General features: G+C 33.6%; 1 protein-coding gene across 1 annotated transcript in view; it reads left to right on the forward strand.

The window, feature by feature from the left end:
* LOC147079718 (DNA-binding protein D-ETS-3-like) overlaps positions 1 to 17,612 on the forward strand; it is a 207,558-nt gene that overhangs the window by 102,766 nt on the left and 87,180 nt on the right. The window lies entirely within an intron of this gene.

A 17,612-nucleotide genomic window follows, 5' to 3' on the forward strand; every position in this document is an offset into this window, starting at 1 on the left:
TTCTTCAGTAGAAATTTTTTTTCTGGTTTAACAAAATACTACTGTTCTTCTCTAGAGACTTGTGGTGTATCCCCGGATGAACCTTTGCCGCTTCAAGCAGACTCTTCCACACTGCCTTGTCCTCCTCTCTCATTATTCTGTCGCTTACAAGTTTCTTTGTACACGCCAATGAAGTCGCGGTTTTCCCGCACTGCATTTTCAAAGCGTTTTGACGGTACGTGTTCATTCATACGTGTCACATGGCCTAATTATCGCAAACGTTAGGTTTTGATAAATATATCATAAAGTATAATATCAAGTATTTAAGTGTCTTATAAATTTCATAATAATGTATTAATCTCCCAATCACTTGAACACCTAATTATATGAATAGAATCCTGCGTGTACATCACATTAACCGTATTCTTTCAATTAAAATACTATTCAATTGAATAATAATCTAATTTACTCTTTAACTAAAGTTTATAAAGATCGTGAATTAATGTAAGTAGCTATTAATTGTTTATCTTGATTCTAAATTACAAAAGATAATCGTTAATATTAACGTAATTTGATATAATATTTCGGACGCATAATTATTAGTAAATATACGCATGATTAGTATGATATCGATTGCTAATGTGGTAAAGAAGAATCCGATTTTTTTTATACTTCTGAAATATTCAAAAGCATCTTTACTGGTTTTATTTCTATCGATATTGACTTGTACAAACTCTCCATTCCCCAGTGATCCCAAAGCGAACCATCTACTAGGGTGTATTCAGTACTCTGTACTTTGGATAACGATAAACCAAATACGGGTGGGAATAATCGTAATAATGGATAATATGAGGATTTGAAGATACACTGTAACCGTGAGACATATGATGGTCCATCTCTTTTTTGCATCTAGCCGTACCACCAACTTCATATTAAAAGTCAATGACGGGATAGTGATACGACAGAAGAAAGCCGTTTTAATTAGTTTTAGATAGTCTTAATATTATTGGTAATATACACCAAATTAATTTTTCATTATCATATGACACTATAAAACATAAAATTAAACTGTCGCATGTTATGTCATAATATTTAACTTAAGCCGACACTTTCAGAATAAATAAATTGTTTAGAAACTGATTTCTTTTTATTTTTCCAAAGTTTAGCGACAGTTATTAGATATACCACATCGCGACCAATACTCGGGGGTGCCACAGTATATACGAAAAAGCAAACTTAATTCAATTCACGATTACAATGATATACTCATATACTTCGATGGCTGTTTTTTTCAGGCAATAAAAAAAGAATAAACTGCTATACCCTTATCAAAAGCATTAGACATGGAGTCAAAATCTGATATGATTTCATGATTGACAACTTTCAGTAACCTTTAAAAAGCTCTCGAATGTAGTTCTGAAAAAGAAAACGTAATTGGGAGGTCAGACGATCTAAAAAAACTATCATATAAAATTCTGAATGGATATTTTTAATTGGCAGTTCATGAGATAAAAAAGGTTTCGTCGCTATAAATAAATTCCAACAAAACCGAACCAAAGGGCGCCGTTTGAAAATGAAAACCACTGAAAAAGTTACACAAAATATTAAGTATGTAGTTACATCATGGCCCCACATCCTGAAGCCGGCCCCTAGGCCAGGATCTTTGTCGACCCTCCTACCTATCACTAGAGTTGGTTTGTGTGACGCTCTACAGAAACGTTTTCCAAATGGTGTTCCAGTTAAAATTAAGGGTATTCAGTGCATTTTAGCTTGTATTTTTCAATAAATGAAGTTTTCGAATATCTAAATATATTTTTATTAATAGAGAAAATTTGTGATGTGTGTTTATCTCACTTATAAGGTAGTCGCGCCACGCGGTGCCCCCAGAGCCCTGTCACCCCCCCCCCCCCCTTGAAGGGGCCATGAATTAGATACTATCACGGATCCAAAATTTTGTCATGTTTATAGATGTCAATGTTTCTCAAATTTTAATTTTATTATAATTATATTATAATTTATTATGTTAAGAAAATTGTGATTTTGAAATAGTTTCTACACTGATATAATAATAATATAACTATAATAATAACAGGTACTAAATGTAAATTGTCAAATATTTTTTATATCAAATTCGTCGCCATTCGAATAAAATAGAAGAAAAGAAAAAAACAGATTCTCAGACGGTATCCTAAGATTTAAAATCAAACTGCAACTGAATATGCATCTAGGTATCGTATGTAATAAGTAATAACAGTATAAGTCAGAGTTAGTTGCTATTTAAGTTTTGATTTTGTTGACCCCGCATAGTAATATAATTTTCCAACCGTGAAGAATAAAAAAAGGTACATATCCCATTATTGTAAGGTGGCGCGTGGCGCAGGGCACGCATAGAACCGCCATGTTATTATTATGCATCGTCCACGACTTTTCGTCACCAGCCAAATTAATATTTATTAATTATACTCATAATTACAAGATCAAAAGAATTTTTTATATACAACGTTTTTAAATTTTCTGTTGAATCATATAAACTTGACTAGACTAGCTTAAACGATCAAAAAAAATTGTACTTGATAGAAATAATACTGAAATGTCATATTGATTTCCATAGTAACGCACGTATATATTATTAATATTAATAATTTAGTTGCTAGGACCCACTTAGCAACCAATATTAGTTTTACTTTTTACGGATTTCTTCCGAAATAACTTTTCATACACAACAGAATTAACTGAAAATAAAATCAATTCTACTTAAAGATGGCTAATTTAAAAAAATGCGTTGACATCGTGTTATGATATATTCTAAAAGTTTCAAATGTTTAGCTAGTCGGGAAGTTAGTTAAAAATCGATTGCAAGATTTGTACCGGACAAAGAACCACTGGACAAATAAGAATACGAGCTAATAAAAACGTTGTAATAATAATAATAAAAAGTAAGTCAATGTAACCTTTACTTCACGTAGGCCCATTTGTTATAAACAAAGTTTTAAAAAATATGACCGAAAACATAAAATATATTTCATTTTTTTTTCAGATATTGTATTCTCAAAGCTTATGTATGAGTGATATGCTTTGGACTTTGTAATCTGTAATTTTCAATGTCAAACACTGAATTTAATTATGCACAGTTAATCCAGAGGTTAGGTTAAGTTGAATTTGTGTAAACCTAACCTAAACTAGCTCATAGATCGCAACCAAAACTCAGTTATAGAGCGTTCGCCTGCAGATCGAAGAGCAGGTGGTCCGAATTGAGCTATAAGAATTATTTTTTCACGTATCCGTATTAAATATGGGTAACAGCATGGCCCCCACAAGGGGGGCTGACAGGGCCTGGGCTCAGGAAGGACCCGGCGTGGCGAGCCGACCAGATAAGTGAGATAAACATAGAAATTTGCTCTAATAGTAAAAAAAGTCGCCTGCGGTGCTATTTTGATATGGTGCTAATAACTAAAACTATCTGGTTGTACGATGCAATTTTACTGTGTGCCGATACTCGACAACTCCATCATGCAAATGGATGTACCTACTCGTACATATTAAAAATATAAACAATCGCTAAAAATACACCATTTGGATAACGCTACTGCAGCGCGTCACACTGACTTTACCCTTAGCGAGAGGTAGGGGGGCCCGCCAAACATCATAGCCTGGGGGCCCGCTTCAGGATATGGAGGCCATGGGTAATAGTAGATATTTTTTCCGCGCTGGGTATAGGATTTAACTGCAATAGTGTGGTGGTTTGAACCCTTTCTTTCATTTTTTCGTTTTACGATTTTTAAATCAGTAATGATGGTTTTTCATTACACATTAGCCGGATTTAATTTATTGGAAACTTTACTGTTACATAGAATAATATATGCTAAGCTTGAGATTTTGGAATGAATCAATAACATCAAAGTATGTGAATAGATTCCCACAACAATAAATTTTGAAATATAAGCCGATATACTGGATTATTTGTTAGGTTAGGTTAGGTTTTCATTTTTGAATTCATGAATTTTGCGAAAATCAGATATGAAAATTGCATTAATGTTCATATTTAATCTAATAAAAATAAACTCGCTGCGAAATATGTTCACAATTTATATGTAACCAACGACATTATTAATGGACAACGCACTCAATACAGTAACTAGCAAGTAAATTCGTGCATAGCGACATTCGCACATGTATAGGTAGACGTCACGCAATTTCCATTATGCAATATCACGCATCGGGATTTTATAGCAATATCACTTTTATTATAATGGCGTTAGAAAAGTGTTTCTAGTGTCAATGTTCATTTGAGCGAACCCGTTCGAACCGAACCATTCGGCAGATCCGACAAAAAGCATCGGGAATTTATAGCAATATCACCTTTATTGTAATGGCGTTAGAACAGATTATGCCATTCGGCAGACCCGACAAAAAAGTGAGTGTCATTTTTTTCCAGATGCTTCGTCCATATTAATCTCTTGCATGTAACCAACAAATTATTCATATCTTCGTTGAGAGAAGCGATTTGCAGCTAATGCTAAAGCGAATGTTTTATGATGTTCGATCATAAGAAGATCATATTATTATAGTATAGGTCTTTACAGTGCCAAAATTATAAGCGACGCAAATTATAACTGTGACGAAGACAGAAGAACGCGGTAAAATTGTAAAAAAAAAATAACAGAGTTGTTGAGAGGGCTGAACAACAGATCCTCACCCAGAGGAGAAGAGGTGATATGATAGCGGGTCGCATTCAAGTTTCGGTAAAATTATTTAAAAAAAATATATATATAGTTCGGTGAAGAATTGTGTGAGGATCCCCATTCACATCCCAGACGGCTGCGATCGCACTTAGTCGCGAGTCAGTCGTGCGACTGTTTTTCAATTCGGCCTTCGTGCGCGATTGTGCTACGACGTGAGACTGAGAGCGACCTGCGTGGAGTGACGTGACACTGGGACACGTTTTCACAGTCTACCAGCAATTGCGACTAGTAACGAAATAGTGTATTATGACGTCATCGTTGAAAATTCATAGACACAAAACGACGACTGTTTATTAAACTAATGATCTATGCATAACAATATAATTAATTATAAACACAGTCATTGCCGAAAACGCCGTTACTAAGTCTAATATAAAATTATATTCGAATGAATTTAAGTTTTGTACTATTCCATTTGAGTCATTTTTTTTTGACCCGGGATTCATTTCCTTTCTCCATTTTCAAACACTATTTGCACTCCCTAAAAGGTAAATACACACAGGATGTACAAAACTTAAATCCATTAGAATTTAAATTCAAAATCCATCAAGTACCCTCAGTATTTTAATATTAAAATTATATATATGTACGTCATTTGATTTATTGGAAGCTACGCACATAGTATGCTCTTTGATTTATTTTTAGGACCGAACCGAGATAACAACGCCTCACATAGGTGTTACAAGTCTAAAAATAAAAAAAAATATGCAAGTAATTAAACCAAAACAAAACTTCAAAACTGACACCATTTTATTATTTTATTTAGACACCAATGCTACCCATGGAAAGTGATACCTAGTGAATCGCTGTTAAACGTTGTAGAGCAAAAAGCTAAATTCTCTCATAATATACAATAGGATACTTAGTATTAATTATATTATAATAATGCCTAAACATTATTAATTTATTTCAGTTGACAAAATTTCATTAAAGATATAATCAATAACGTCCACGATAGATGACTGATAACATGTCCACTTATGGAGTCGCGGGTTTTGCGTTTGAATCGCACGCCTTGTAAATTAACATGTTGTTTTTAAATACGTGTTTGGATCAACACCATGGACTTTATAGGTTGACCACGTGACTTAAACCACTTTATAAAAAAAAACTGTTACAAGCTTATTCGTGAGGTAGCCAAGCTCCACATCACTTTATTGAATCAATGAAAGAATTATTATTAATTGAAAATCTCATCATTGAGACTTGAAAAAGGATGATCTTGCGACCGTTCCAAAATGATGACTCAGTTTCACAATGTCCACGTTATCCATTTAAAGATAAACTTAGTGGATAGATAATATTATGTTTAAATAAATAAAAAATGTAACTTCATACATAATTTAGAAACACATCAGAAATATACGAATTATGAAAAATCTTGAAAAAATATGGAGCCAGACAGAACACCATCCTACATTCATCAGATTCTGCGTAATCCGGTTTATCAATAATTTGGCTTGCGCCCTACCTACTTACGTTTATTTTAATGTGTTGTTTCTAAATTACATTCTCAAATCTTGTGAATTATTCGATGATTAAAAATAAGTTTATAATGTCGTTATTTTTTTAAAACTACTCGTATCATGTCATTTTACCAAAAAATATTATCAAGAAAATATCTTCAAAAGTGACTTCCCATTGTGTCTTAAACGCGAAGTATTCGTATAACGTGTGCTACCAATGCTCACTAATGCGTATGAAACATGGACCCTTAATAGAAGAGAAATCAAAAAAATAGGAGAAGCGTAACATGGCACAGAAACGTGAATCTTGGGTATGATGCAGAAAGATAAACCAATGGATAAGGAAACAGACAAGAGTACGCCACGTGATACAGGTCGCTGTTGGATAAATGCCATCATACAGTGGTAATAAACGACTAGAGGACGTTCTAAAATCAGCCGGATAACTCATATAGTTGTAATTATGTATGTAATAGCAAATAACTATGGACGAGAGAGACCTTTATCAAGAATTGGATCGACCCGGTTGATGATGATGATTAAAGTAATCATCCCTTCCCTTCCGTTTGTATTTGTAACTTGGAGTATGTACTCAATATAATATATTGATCATAACGATTTCAGTATTTAGTTATATACGAGTACATGAGATTTTTTTACATTATTATTAATGGTAACAGCAATAACCATTTAGGTCTACTGGGCACTCGACTTGTATATTATAAATCACCGCTCCGTTATATGACAATGCACAAAAATCCTAGCATGTGAAAAGTAGGCCTAGGATTTTCTTCCCACAATGTTGTTATTGCGAACATGATCATTTTGATAATAGAAACAATATGCAGCGCACGCACGTAAAGTCACACCCGGGGGTGGGAGGGTTGCGACGCGCCAGGGTGCCACTGAGAAACGCCACTTAAAAATACAAACGAGTGTTTTGTGACAACATTACGGTGCCGTGAGCATGCTGAATGTCTCTTCGATTTAGACCCTAGCGTCCCCCTCACCGAATTATTATTATTATTATTGGTTGGGGTGGCGAGCGCCGGGTCGCGATCCCTCGATCCTGTTCGGGCGCCGCGGCTTGACTTTTGCAACCCCTGACACACGACCACCGATGCAACAGAGCCAGATTTTGAGATATCGCTTGTTTTTAACGAGGGGTTAGTATATTATATTAATTTTCTTTTTGAGTGCGTTCGTCTATCATAATGACCTACGCGATTTGGAATTTTTACAATTATACTTACAAACTAACTAACATCGTAATGAGTATTGTTTTTTGATCAAGACTAATTTTAATTAAAATAAAATATAATTTATCACATAAAAAATAATGTAAATAATAAATGTAAAAAATACTTATTAAAATGAGGAAATCCCATCCCAACGACAAAATCACAAATTTAATCATACGCCTTCTTCTTTCTCATGACTGAGAAACGTGACCCTGATGATTTGACTGTCAAATAGCCATCTCAAAGGGTTGGCACACGGTATTTTCTACGTCATGCAAGGCCCGTGTCAGTGTAAAACCCGTTGCATCCATTAATTATTAATTAGTGCAATCATCAGCTGATGCATCAAATGTTTATTTTAATATCCTGAAGCGATATATACAAAATACAAGGCAGCGCAGATGACACGAACGGACACTAACTATCCTGACAATAAAAACTGATAGGCCACGCGCATTCGATAACCACATGTAAATAGATGTGAAAGGTTACATTAACTCGTAGGTAAGCACATGTAGTTATAGCTGCAAGCCAGGTGTTCATCACTAGATATACAAAACGGAGTGTCTGGGTGTAGGGAATGTAACCTAAAAAGTACGGGGACTACGTAGTAAATGTGGAAATCAGTGGCACCTGTCAGATTTTGTTTAACCCGCCAACGCTTAAAAATTAATTATAAATTATTCGAGATATTTTTTTTTATTGAATCCCCCCTCCGAAAAAAATCTGGTTACATTGAATATGTTTGTAGTGAGATTTTTAGTGTGAAGCAGAAAATCTTTCGGGTTCAATTAATTCGATTCAAGTGTAAGGTTGTTATAAATATTGTACTTATGACCCTTTAGATTTCGCGCTGTCTAACATGCCAAATCCCGTCCTGGTGGTTCCACTTCCGGGCGGAATATAAATAAGTTCGGGGCGAGATAACGATATGTAATCTGAACCCCTGGCAATCTTTTTGTTGCCATTATGAAAGGCAATGGTTTGCATTACATACACACACATGCATACACGCACACTTTGGTATTTATCATTTTTTTCTAGGAAAGATTTATTTCACAAATTTAATAATCAATACAATACCATACCTATGAATTTGATTAAATATCACTCACTTGTGAAGGATGGAGGTAGGATGTTAAGATCCGACATAAATTAATAGTGCACACTAAACTTTGTCAGTTATGCGTATACAATATGCATATAGTATCGGTCAGTTTTTAAAAAAATAGCTAAATCATGCGTAAACAAAGCCATATTAGATATTAATCAAAAAATAGTTTAAAAATATCTAAAATTATACAATTAAATCACAGATAGTTATTGTAATAGTTTATAGATAGAAGAATATGTCTTATGGTTTGGCTTAGACAGGGATTAATGAATTTAAAAAAAATAACCTACGCCATCTGTAAATGTATTCTCAATTCCACGAAAACAAATAAGTATGACTTAATTGATTTTTTTAAACTAACCACCACTATCAATATATTGTAGTTTTAGTTCAATGATAGATTTTAGATCAATATAAATACGTACGATCGACAAAGTTTAGTGTGCACTATTTATATTTGATTCTAACGGCCTACATTCACCCTTCGCCACTGAATTCTACACCAATGAATATATGATCAAGTACCTAAGAATTTCATCTATGACTTAAGATTACCGAGAAATAATAGACACCCAGGAAACATTTTGTTGAATAACTCGACATTCAAAAAGACCGCTAATTTTAAGTAGGTACTTGCGAATTAACATTTCCCAAAAGAACGAGATGAACCCTAAACTCACCAACAGACTGAAGAGTGGAAACGTAGTGTTCTTCGCCCTGAAGTGTCTATTCAGGTCCAAGTCACTTTCCAAAAAGACAAAATTCCAGGTATACAATGTGATATAATATGGTTATGAAACCCGGAGCCTAACGGAGAAAAAATAAGAGAAGGCTATCTAAATATTGGAAAACAAAATTATCCAAAGAATAATAATTATTGTACCTGTTAAATAAAATCAAATGTGACTCATCCGTACAAATGCTGAGCTCTTCAAACAATATGGCCAATGTCTTGAGGGCGCGATAACGACAAGAAGGACGCAGATAGTATGAATGTGGCAGACTAAAGAGAAAGAGCTCGTGATAGATAAACTGAAAGAAGATTGTACAGTCGGCTATAGGCTCGAATGGTCTGTAACACCACGTTATTGAATGGATTAGTAGTAATGCCAAAAATGCCACTGAATGGTATCTAAATCATTAATTCTTTCTTTAAGCACCACGGTGCATGGTTTTTATATCAATCCCGTGTGGCTTCATATCTGGATAGTAGAATGAGCATGTAAAATCTTTTGTTTCAGACACATTTTAAGCATCATGGAAGGCGGCCCTGCATATCCACGGCTGTGCATATATGACGGATGGAGATGGGGAACCTAAAAGAATTACTATATTTTATCTTGGCTGATGTAAAAATGAAAATCGTTTTCAAATCAAATACATTTTCTAATCATTTTTATCACACTCAATAATTTAATAAAATTCTCAGTGTAGTATATACCGCCAAAATTTAAATATAAACAACACAATTTGTCTCATTTTAGTAATAGCGTAATACCTCCGATTTCACTTGACGACGAAGAGCTTTTTACTATCTGTTATTTAGAATATTTAAATAAACTATGCTATACAAACAGAATTGTATATTCTCGTCAATGCGGAAGCGGATATTGGTTTTGCTAGCGTCTCTCAAATCCGATATCAAATTAGCTATGAGAAATCAAAAATAGAGTAAGAAAATGACTTACCAAGCTATCCTAATCGAATATTTTTCAAAGGCGGTGCTTTCAGAGAATCCAGTCTCGTAACGTTCTATTAGCGTTATACTTAAGAAGAAACTTTTAAGCTCGAATAAAATTCACTGACCCTACGAATTAATTCAAAATATTCTACCGGCAATGATTTGCGACACGATAAAGGTCGCGTTTGAATACCATTGATGTTTTTTTTTGTTTAATGACATCATATTTTGTTAATTATTATTGATGAAAATACATTGTATTTTAATATTACATTAACAACTGAGAGTGTATTATCAAAAAAATACGTAACCGATCTTGACCCATGGAATATGCTTTACATATTGGGTTTTTTAATATTATTTTATTCAGTTGCCTCAAGAAAGACAACGTTAATAGATAATGGTTTCTTATCTGCGTATTTATACTAATTATATTTTCACAACGCTTACCGTTGATTTAATATAATATTCTATAAATGAGTTATAAACAGCTATGCCAACTTACGGTTTTTCTTGCCAGATTCGTTGATTTTTCATATGGCGTATGGCGTTAAATCCAGCGTTTTTCGATATCAGGAATAGCTTCGCGTCTCACAAGAAAGCTAAAATATTACACAAGATTTGCTTAAATATTAACACGATATCGTTATCTACATTTTAGTGATTAAAAAAATTGGTTTATAGCAGCATGATGTATTTATTAGTTGTAAAACAATAATATATTCTTGTTCAATCTTTGTTTTCGTAAAAATCAAGTTAGTACCTAATAATTATTTCTTGAAATATTTTTTCTGTCATCTAGCTTATTTTCTTATCCCATATTCCATATTTTAATGAACGATATTTTAGCAACACTGATTATAAATCAGAACTGTGACATTCTTGTTTCAAATAAATATCTTATAAATCATCAGTCATTTATTCTCTCAATATGTAGATGGTTATTTATGTGATGCGAATTGGGGAGCCAATGAATAGAAAGCTGCGGTCAACCAAACCGCTTTGATATCGGTATATTTTGAATGTGTATATAAGTATAATATGTATTATATAAATACATTGTTTTATATTGTCTTAAAATAGGGTCTAATTATTAATTCACTCGGTAGATTCTCCCTGCTTACTGTATAAAATACAGAAAAAAATATATAAAATATTTCTCTTAGGTACATACTTTTATACCTTGATCTTATAAAATCTAAATCTATTGTGAATGTTTTGGTAAATTCATTGAATTTTATCGATATACAATTCATTTTTATATTTTTAACACATAATGACAATAGTATTGTAAACGATTATTATATAGGTACACTTTCATTGACTTAACTTTTTCCAGGAAAATAAGAATAAAAATAGTTTATCAACAAAGCTAACTTGTCATCATTTCATTAGGGAAAAAATATGCGCCTTTAATAGTCGCCTATCAATTCCAAACAATCTTTCAGCAAAAAAATATGTCACTGGGGAATATTCCCAATTAGAAATATAATAATTGTGTATCTGTACCTGAGTGCCAAGCTACCTTATTTAAAAAAATGACACAATTTAAGATCTTTCATGTCCTTAATAATTATAATGTATAACTTAATTATAACAATTTCGGGTTTCTGTTATAAATAGACTCTAAGTGTAAATTGGTCATGACAAATATTATAATATTAAAAAGCTAGGGTTGATCCATTACTGGATGAAGGCCTCCCCTAACTCCCTTCACTCTTCCCGGTCGATAATAATTATAGTATAAAATCTGTACTTAACTAATTTTCGGTGCAATTACACTATGTTTCTCAGATATTGATTATATTCTGTTCAACCGATCTTTGTTTACGAAATTTTATACAAATCCACAAATTGCCAGTTTCCCTCTTATATGGAGCATTTGGGAATCCACATTGTATAAATTATAAATCAATAGACATTTTTACGAGAATGTACCATAAGATTTTTGCCTTATTTTGTTATATAAAATTTCTGTATTATAAACAATAATTAACTGTATACATTGACAGTTTGTATTTTCCATTGGTGAGTGCACATAGATGCCGGAAGGCGGTACCCGGATCGCAAAAAAATACTCAAATATAACAGTACAAAACTCAAATCCATTAGAATTTAAATTCAATTCCCATCATGTATATACCCTCAGTTGATGGTATTAAATAAATACACATTAAAATATTACAAATATAAATGACATATTGCCGCAGAACAAATCCAAAGAACGAGAAAAGTAGAAGAAGCTTGCTGAGGCCTTCTTTCCTCAGTAGATTGGCATCGGCTGATGATGGTGCCATTGTGCTGGCCATTCTTTCAATTTTCGTTAATTTATTTGCGTCGGGAGGAAATAGAATTAAAATTTTCGATTTAACAACACTAAATGCCAAACGTCGCGTGACAAGTAGTTATGAGAAAATAATTAACATGTTGGGAAAATGCTGTCGGAATATAACAGCATTAGGAAATGTTAATGTTAAATATGTTATATTGCATTCTTTTTCATGATTCCATTTACATTATTATGGAATATATCACAACATATATTATACTGTGTATAAGCAATTTTTATTCATATTCAATATCACTTACACTTATTCATATATGCATGCAAAATTTTAATTTCATAATAATATCGTCCCTGTAATACAAAAAGTGACTAACCAACATTTTTTTGTAAAAATGAGTTATTTATTACTAGGTGTTATTCTACGGGTTTTCTTATCAGTGCGAAAAGTGGTTAAGTAATATTCTAGGTATGGAAAAAAAATTGCAACGAAATATAGAATCTGTTTAATTTCCCTCAGTAAATAATCGTAACATCAGGAAAATTTTGATTCTTTAATACTACAACAGACCGTGAGGCCCAATGACAGTAGTGTATTGAAACAGTAGTAAATTTAGTAATAAAAGATAAACAATCAAAAACACGCAGATTTTCAGAAAATCACATAAATATATTGTAACCTCATCGAGTTCGAATTCAGGCCCTCCAAATGAAATACCAGCACCTTACGCACTGAACTACGAGAGCCGCTCGAGCCGATTCTCGGGACAGATAGTAACGGCAATGTAATGTAATTATGTGTTTGTACATAAAAAAAATTAAAAAAAATACTTTAAGTAGTTATATTACATAGGTGTCAATTTAAAAAATTCCATTCTCGCTATCGGTGATGTATAAGTCCCTAATAACTATCTAGGATATAACTTTTTATTTCACCCAAAGTGCAGAATTTATTCAATTATTTGTGATGCCAATTGGGACCACAATAACTGTGTTCAACTTTATATATTATGTTATGTCATGTTATGAACGTCTGTAACTTGTATTTTTCAATGCTCAAGCATTAAGTACTAAATTAATTCCATAATTAGTCTAGAATCTATAATCCAGAGTGTGGATAGTACCACATACATCAATGGAATAAAACAACGGGTGAATGCCCCTTAATACGGGATTAAAATCAGCGGAAATCTTTCAAACATGTTATATTACATTATTGCAGGTATATTTAAAAAATAAATATCGTGTGAGGTTTTAGATTTTAATTAAATATTGATAGATTTAAGACTATTTTTGTACTAGTATATTTATGTTATTCTTTAAAATACTCGTTGTTTTAAATTAAATGAATGTGATTCAAAATATTTGATTACCTTATGTATTATATCCTGACTGACAAGAAAAAATATATAACAAAAAGTGTATATAAATTTAATATTCACAGCTGAAAAAAATTGTAAGTATAAAATTCACATTATGTTTTTTTTTGTTTTTATCAAAGAAGCCTTTTAACGAAGCGTCCGTATAATAAATTCTCATGAAAATGTATCTTTCACGTTTTGTAGCACATTGTTTCAACTAAATATTCTATACTTGTACTGCGTCTCGATGGATTACCTACCCGAGACCATCGAATTTTCACGTGGCAATGCCAAGTAGCGTGATACTTCACACTAAGTATAACTTATGATGTTTTTCTTTGAAATGGGGAGCATTTAAAAAGGATTCCAGTTATAAAATTCGTAATCTTTTTTATCGCGAGCATGTAGGTTGAGCTGGCGTATAAAGCTGATACCTGAATTTTTTTTTTATTTACGTAACTCATTTGACCAACAATTTTATTCTCTATAAGAAAGGTACCTACGATTAAATGTAAGTAATTGGATAATTATGATAAAAATATAATAAAACACATTAAAACTAAAATTTTGAGAGATCCAGTTTAGCAATCAAAGTAAATATATAATTTTTTAGTTCATACTTTGATTTAAAACAAGAAAAGTTCATCGCGAATATTAACAAAATTTAAAATAACATTTAAAATGTGCCATTATTAAGAAAAAACTAGTAATTACCAATTATAACAGTAGCTTAATCGGTACATCTCACTGTCCATATTTTTTCAGTTCCAAAATATTAAGTATGATAATACAAAATATTCTGCTTTACCATAATTAATTCTAGCCTACCTATTCTGAAAAATAACTTTGTCATTTTAAAGTTTGGTCCATTGCTTGTCTCCCTCATTGCAACTCTTTCCATTTTTCTCGGTCTCTAGTTATTCTCGGTCATGTTCTTCCTCGAAGTACTCATTGGGTACGACTATGATATGATCTCATTTGTCCAGTAGTTAACCAGTCGTCCAATGAAGTTTTCGATGGAATACAGTTTCATTAGCTTGGTGACATGCACCACGCCGCGTACTCTCACCAGCCTTATTTTATTTATATTTTATTTTATTCATTTTTTATTGCAATTCTTCTGCGTTATACCCAACGCGCACCTTTTTATCTTACGTCACGGTAATTGATATTAAAAATTAATTAACTGCTACGAATGGTTAAACGAAAATTTACAGCGGGCAGAAAATAAATATATATTTTAATCCAAGATGTTTTTGTTTATTTTGATTCAAATTCATAAAAAATAAAACTCCCCTGACGTAACTCATTTGATTGGCAATATATTCGAATTATTCAAAATTCCTATCCGTCATATCAAACGATATTTTGTGGTGAAGTGGTCAAACTGATTCTGAAACTGAACTCGATTAATTTTGTCCATAGTGATTATTGAAATTCTAATCTATATCATTGCAGTGAGTAGGTAATACATATTATATTATACTAAACTGACTCTATCCATACGTACGTGAAAATAATTTCCAAATTAATTTCTCGTTTTTACTGAGCAATAATATTTAGAATATCCAGTCATATCGTAATCGTCGTAAACTATCGAAATATGTTCACCTGAATTTAAAAAAATCTGAGTAAGTTAGTCGTTATATGGTGAGGGAGTGCCGCCATATAAATATGCTGTGATCTAAATTCACGCGATAAAAATCACCACATGAAACATATAAACCAATCGGCGAATTTTAAAATATACACAAAGCTATACGCTTAACTAATATAACAAAAAAAATCGCTATCGGATATGAAAACTGTTGTACCAATACAATAATTAATGCCTACAGATATGAACCAAAAATCTTACCTTTGGATGTCAGCATAGCTTTATTTTCTTGACACGCAATCTTTCACGATATTAAATAATGTACATACATGTTATTTAATATACTACATTATATTATAATGAGTAAAAAAAGTAAACTGAAAAACAATTTTTATCAAACACATAAAAGTCAATGGAGTAAAGGTTTTCTTAACAATTTTTATTTTAGGATGAATGGTTGCTAACCATTCACCCAACCAATTACGTATTAAAATAACATACAAATGTTACTAGACACGTCGTCAGAGACTGGATGCGTTGCGTTATATTAATTCTTACTATAATGTAACTATATCAAATCTTATTATTTAATGAATAATAATAAAATTGAAGAATACCTGCTTTTTTATAAATGACGTTTAGAAAGTTTAATTGTTGTTTTATCAATGTGTTTTTGGATGTAGGGCAAGAATTTAATAGGTTGAATAAATGAAATTGGTAAAAACAAATAGTAAAACATGTGTCACCAAGCAGCCTATCATCACGCTGAGAGTGAGGAGGCGACGTTGGACCTGGCTCAGCCACGTGCTGCTGATGCCAGAAGGGAATTTCAACCTGGCTTGCTTGTTCTTCAAGCTAACCGGATCCCGGCGTTTTTGGAAGGCCGCTAAATACTATCGATAGAGTGTATACGGCGGAGCTACGGGATGCTGGTTTGACATAGAATGATGCAAGAAGACGGGCGAGTGACAGGGATTCTTGGAAGCGCCTCGAATGAGCGGATTTGGCAGAAGAAGAAGAAGAAGATAAACCTTCATCGTGAGACGCCCCTAATCGACATCAGAGTCCATATTGTAGAGCTAATGGATATATATACTTATATATGTGTATGTGTATGTGTGTGTATACGAGTACATATAAATTCCAAAAAACTATTTAAAATGAAATTGTCTTAGAATGTATAGCGTCCGTATATGAATCATGTTTATGTCGTTATGGACCCATTGTTAGGGCGAATTATCCACAAATTGTCGTAAATGTCCCGAGCTCGTAAAACTCTATAGGTGTGTGTAGTCGAAGCTTTCAAAATATCAAATGTAAATTTTCTTTGCCGGGCAACATTTTTCAGAATAATAAGTCACTGTCTCGAATAAAACAGCTCACCCATTGAGCGGGTGATAAGCTCGTGTGATCGTATAATGGAGCAGCCCCACGCCACATCACCATAAAACATGTCCATTGTTCGGTGAAAGCGCGTAAAAAGAAGCATCTCCCCCCGCACCCCCCTCCCGAGCTTTCCTTCACCCCTCCCCTCCCGGCCCGCGGAAAAGCGGCAGCCATTATCTCTTCGGAAAACGATAGGCGCCGCGCGTTCAGCTAACGATGTTTATTTTTCTCGCGCGTCAAGATAAGGATTAGCTCTTGTATGTAAAATCGCAACCGACAACGCTTTACAGCTTCGCGATCCTGCCGCCTCCCCATTGGCCGGGAGCGTCGCTTTTCATTGGGCGCGGCGCCCTAGTCACGCCCCCGCAGCCGCCCTCCGAATCAACCCCTGTGAGGGTGGTGAAAAATCGCAGCAAAAGTGTTCGACAGGTCAAAGATTGTGTCATAAATCGGTTGGAGTGAGCGCAGGCAACACGGGCTTAGTGAATTGCGACAGCGAGCGAGTGTGCGTGTAAGGTGACGCGGCCATGCGCCGATTCTTTCGACGTCTATCCAGTGCCCCTTAGTGTCCGGTGTCCGGCGCCCCGCGACGCCATGTTGGACATTAAGAGCTCCGCAGACTACCTGACGCGCTCTGGGACATTTACCAATTTCTCCATGTTATTTGCTGGTGATTATGCTCATTAATGGTCAAGTGAAAAAATCGTTGTGGTTGGTGTCCGAGCGAGTCGCTTTTCAGAGTGGCAATAAGTGGGCCGTCA

Source organism: Rhyacophila brunnea, unplaced genomic scaffold (assembly GCF_057557595.1).
Source record: "Rhyacophila brunnea isolate RB1 unplaced genomic scaffold, BYU_Rbru_1.0 scaffold_1, whole genome shotgun sequence".
NCBI lineage: Eukaryota > Metazoa > Arthropoda > Insecta > Trichoptera > Rhyacophilidae > Rhyacophila > Rhyacophila brunnea.